The sequence below is a fragment of the Harmonia axyridis genome, chromosome 1 (assembly GCF_914767665.1).
Source record: "Harmonia axyridis chromosome 1, icHarAxyr1.1, whole genome shotgun sequence".
Lineage (NCBI taxonomy): Eukaryota > Metazoa > Arthropoda > Insecta > Coleoptera > Coccinellidae > Harmonia > Harmonia axyridis.
In genome coordinates, this window is record NC_059501.1 from 53239705 (window position 1) to 53245802 (window position 6098).

Genomic DNA, 6098 nt, shown 5'->3' on the forward strand with positions numbered 1-6098 from the left:
TCACAACATCACAAATCTGTCAAAATAAATAACAACAATAAATTTTCTGTGGTAATTTTTCTTGTTCTTTTCATCGTTCAAGTTCAATAAAAAAATCGGAAATCTTCCAAAAACCATGAAATAAATATGTTTTAAAATAGAACATACGTTCATAAAGTAAGAAACAAGTTCATTATCTAGAGAATAAAATTCTGCAAAAAAAAATCCTTGTTTGTTTATAGAGAATTAATATAAATATAAAAAAATAGAGATGCCTTTTTCACCACCTTTCTGAACTCAAACTTCTTTAAAATTATGCAACGCAACAGAGTCACCTGTTGCAGTGTGCAATGACATTTCAAACGTCGAAATTTTTTATAATTTAATTTTTAGTTTTCTATTTAAGTGTGCCATGATGGTTTCGATTCATGCCAATTGACCCGTCTAATACTAGAAAAATCGAAATCCCGTCAAAAATACTAAATTGCGTTTTTTATGAGCAAATAAAGTTCATCGTAATCGATTTTGGGGTAGACTAAATATTTCCAAATGAAACCATATTGGTACCATGGTATCATTTATTAGTATAATTAATAAGGAATAGAAAGGCTTTGCTAACGGTCGAATGGAAAACAGCCTGAATGCCCATAAAACTCGGCATATCAGGGCAAATAATTAATAAATAGATATAAAAATAGTGCTAATACCAAGTATTACGTATGCAGGAGTTACCTGGTACAATACGAAGGACAATAATAATGATCAGTTGCAAAGTACACTAAATTCAGTAATAAGAACAGCGGTTTGTGCCCCATGGTATATAACTAACCAACAAATCAGAGAAGAACTGAAAATTGAAACTATTGAAGAAATAGTCAATAAGCATAGAAAGAAGACAATAGAGACGCTGAAAGAGCACAAGAACAAGGAATTAAGAAAGATAATACAATTTAAAATAAGAAAGACCGATAAGAGGAAATACCTCTTTCAGGCTCTTTCGAAGAACTAGATAGAAGAAAAAAGTGACATGAAGTAGGGAGGAAAGCCTCCTGATCAGACAAAAGCAGAAAATAGGGAAAATGAAATTAGAGGCGAAGGGAATGTAAATTCCGAACCTTAAACAAAAAGAAGATCTGAGCTGAGCAAATAATTCAATTGAGTTCAGAGAGTTCAGACCAGTCTACGAAAAAGAAACTACATCTATAACATATGTTCAACACTTGCACTGACAACGAGAAGATTAAAGATTTTCACATCTGTTACCGAGACCGTCGAAAAGGTACCTGCAACGACCCAAGTGACCAACGACCCTGAGAATCGATTAGACAAATTATCATCTTCTTCAAACTCTTTTAGTGGGTTGAAACTACTTTAGTCACAGTATAAGGACCACAACCCACAACCTCAATGCACTTATGAACTCGCATAGCTGTTTCTTGAAGAACGTTTGCTAATTGCTGGGCAGTTATACTATTGATTGCACGTCTTACTCGTCATAGATAAGTAGATATTACTCCAAGTCTTCGCGGGTTGTAACGGCGGTTGCGTAGACAATGTTTTTTAAATGACTCCAAACAAAGAAATCAAGATGTGTCAAATCAGGTGACTTTGGAGGACATCGCACAGAACCATTCGTCGAAATTACGTTTTGTTCGAATGCCTGTTCAAGGTAATCATTTACTATTCTTGAATTATGAGGAGGAGCTCCATCTTGTTGGAAATACATTTCCTGTCGTAAATGGGCAGGTAATTCAGTTAAAGTGTCCTCAATTCAATTTTGCAGAAATCCTAAGTATCTAGCTCCATTCAAGAGTCCTTCAAATATTATTGGACCAATGATTTTACGACCGAGTATTCCAAGCCAAACATTGAAACCGAACCGCACTTGAAAGTTACCTCTCCACGATGGTGCGAGAGGGTGTCTCTTGGGCATAGATCGCTGGATAGCACATAGTAGTGACTAGTGAACAATGGAAGTTTTTAAAGAAAGAAATCAGTGTCTAGACCAAAGAAATATAATATAATTATATTATATTTGGTCTAGACACATTAGACATAAATGGAATTAAGAGTGTTATGGACTACCTGAATCTGCGTCTCAAAGAACTAAATGAAAGTGTTCCTAAAAGTGAAAAAAAAAGAGAAAGTGAAAGTGAAATTAGACTACCTCAAAAGAAAAGGAAAAAGACTTCAATACAAAAACTTGTATTTTTCCTTTTCTTCTTCAAGAAGAAAAGCAGATATTTTGGACATAGCTATAAACAAAAACATCACAGAAATTATAACAACAGAAGTAAACAACGATACAACTTCAGACCATCATCCTGTCAAAATCACTATCGAGGTGGAAGAAACGAGGTTGAAAAAATTCAAACACGACTGGATCAAATTCGAAAAAATCTGAACAAGATAAATGAAATAAAAAAAAAACAAGAACAGCTCGAGGAAGAAGTCAAAAATTTAGAAACTACCATTAAAATCACTTTAGAGAATTCAACATCAGAAATTTTTTACAATTGAAACAAAAACCAAATTGCCAGAGGAAATCGAAAACCTTATAAAACTAAAGAAAATGGCAAGAAAAGAATATCAAAGAATTTAGATCCCAAACATAAAACAGTAATCAATAAACATGATCAAACAAGAATTAAGAGACCTCTATAATAGAAAATGAAACGCCAAGTTAGACCAGCTGACACAGGATAACACACCACCCTGGAATATCGCTAAGGCTCTAACTAAGGAAAAAAGAACCAACTCATTCTTAAAACAAAATGGTCAAACAATAACAAGGGCGTAGTTTTTTTTTCTTGGGGGGGTAATAAAAAAAAATTTTTTTTATGACATTGTTTACTCATACTTATAAAAAGAAAAAAGGTTTGATAACGAAGTTTGAACCAAATTACTCGATTTTTTTTTTGATTACCAATTCGATTGTTCTTATCTTATACTGGGCGTTCCTGAATTGAAGTTACGAAGGAAAATGAGAGATTTCTTGGATAATTTCAAAAATAAAATGGCCCATAAACATGAGCCCGCGAAAGCTTTGTTTTCTACAGGGTGTCCCGTAAAGACCACGTCAAACCGAGGGAGAATGTAGATCAAAGGATAACCCACCTGCTATGACAAAATTCCTATAATAAAAGTCTTACCGTTTTCGAGATATTTTTTTTTTGAAAATAATGAATTTTTGCCTCTTTCAATAGTTTTGCCCTTACGGTTGGTACAATTTTACATCTTTCTGGTTAATTTTTTCAGTAAAATATTGCTGAAGAATGATGTTAACGTTTACATTAAAAACATCCTCCGCTGTTTTTATCCAAATGGGTACGTTTCTGACAAAATCAAGTTTGTCAATTCTGGAAAGAAATTTCGATGTTGCATTACTTAGTGAACAATGACAATTGTTTACGTGCGAAAATATTACTCGCATAATTGTTCACCTCAACGAAATTCAATTTTGCCGGCAAATTTTGGAAAACATCATGCAGATCCAGATTTTTTAATAAGATCATTTGGAGCGACGAGTCTTCCTGTACCAAGAATGGGTACATGAAGACCTTAGTCCTCTGGACTTTTAATATTGGGGCTGCCTAAAAGACAAAGTATACGCAACACCCATACGTGATGAAGCCGAATTGCGGATGCGTTCTCTCAATTCGGCTTCATCACGTATGGGTGTTGCGTATACTTTGTCTTTTAGGCAGCCCCAATAATAAAAGTCCATAGGATTTAGGTCAGGTGAACGAGGAGGCCAAAAAATTTCACCTTCTCTTCCAATCCACCGATGGGGATAAGTTCTATTCAAATTTGCGGTAACTTCGAGTCCGTAATGTGCTGGGCATCCATCATGTTGAAACCACAGATTACGTCGCAGCGCCAGTGGCACATCTTCCAATTAAATAGGCAGTGGTTGGTTAAAAATTCCAAATAATTGTTAGCGTTCAGTGATGGCGGCAGTTCGATCGGGCCCAAAATTGCACCATTAAATATTCCAGTCCATAAATTGATCTTGAATCGATATTGTGATCTATCTTCTGTCATCTAGTGTGGATTTATAATATTCCAGCTATGCAAATTGTGGAGATTCATGTACCTATCCTTGGTACAGGAAGACTCGTCGCTCCAAATGATCTTATTAAATCTGGATCTGCATGATGTTTTCCAAAATTTGCCGGCAAAATTGAATTTCGTTGAGGTGAATAATTATGCGAGTAATATTTTCGCACGTAAACAATTGCCATTGTTCACTAAGTAATGCAACATCGAAGATTTCTTAACAGAATTGACAAACTTGATTTTGTCAGAAACGTACCCATTTGGATAAAAACAGCCATATCTTTTTTTTCGAATAACAAATGACTTGTGTGATACCTCTTTGAAATCACTATAAAATAGACAATTTATTGGTGTAATGTGCAGCAGTAGCTCGGTACATTTTTTTTCCACTACGATGGGCTCAACTTCATGAACAAAATAATCCACTACCAAAATTTCCAATAAAAATATTTCTCATAGCCTCCCTTTAAAATTTTCGGAGGATGTTTTTAATGTAAACGTTGAAATCATTCTTCAGCAATATTTTACTGAAAAAATTAACCAGAAAGATGTAAAATTGTACCAACCGTAAGGGCAAAACTATTGAAAGAGGCAAAAATTCATTATTTTCAAAAAAAAAAATATCTCGAAAACGGTAAGACTTTTATTATAGGAATTTTGTCATAGCAGGTGGGTTATCCTTTGATCTACATTCTCCCTCGGTTTGACGTGGTCTTTACGGGACACCTTGTAGATACAAGGTGTATTTTTTGTCTCAATTTTTGTGATGCTTCACCAGTTTATCGAATCTTCATTAATCTTCGCTACAGAGTTATTAAATAAGTACCAAAACTTATTATAATGATTTAGATTTTCCTGAGAATTATTATAAAGAGCTGTTTAAATTTTTTTCTCGAAATCGATTGCAGATACGAAAAAACTTCAACAAACGAAAAGTGTAGCACAGAACCAGTGTTTCTTTTTAATTTTTTATAAACTATCAGTTGTTCACAAAAACATAATTCTGGAGGAAAGAAGCGTTTATGTTATAGGCCTTTTTTTCTTAAAATGATCCGAGAAATCTGTCATTTTCATTTGTACCTCTAATTTAGAAACAACCCGTAGATATAGTCTATTCAAAACTGATGTCTTCACAAATAAATTGCAATTTGAATGAAACACAATTAATTGTAAAACACAGCTCAGACAATTTTTCGATGCGAATTACTCAGTTCAGTTCTTTGATAACTACAGTATTGAAATTTTGTAACGAGAATGATACAAAAAATATAATAAAAATAATGGGTAAGTGTATACCGATAACGAATGCAAAAATCACAGATGGCAAATGAGAGGCGATGCCGAGAAAGCGGATAGATAAAGGAAAATAATAAACCTCGGACAAAGACGAGCTCGTAGTGTAATAAAAGTACTCATCTTGAAAGCGATAACAAACTCATAATTCGTATAGGGGACCGATTTTTTACTGACGTGTCGATTTCAAAGGAAAATAAAATGATTATCGTTGGTTCATTCCTAAAATTATATATTTTGAAATCCTTGGGGGTGCTTTAGTCTTTCGACTAAACAACTGGACAACGCTGGAACTTTATGCTGACGAAACAGTAATCTTAGCGTCGTGCAGATCAGCAAACGGAGCGGTCAAAAATTGCAACAACACATCAACGAACTTACAACCTGGTACAAGACTTCAAGAATCGGCAATAATTTTCAAATATAAGAAAAATAAAACAAAACCAAACAACAAAATAACAATTAACAACTACGAAATAGATTGGCTTAAAGAGGTAATATATTAAGGAATCACTCCGAATGAAAATCTTACTCTCAACAGACACATCAACAACATAGGACAAAAGGCAAGGAGGATTAAAGAATATTTATATCGTCTTTTGAACAAAAAAAGCAAATTGGACGATTCATTGAATCTGAGAATTTACCACTCAATTTTAAGACCCATAATGACTCACGGAAATGAAATACTAATTCTAAACAAAAACAAAATAAAGGAACTAAAAATATTACAGAATAAGACACTAAGAGGCGCTCTAAATGAGCCC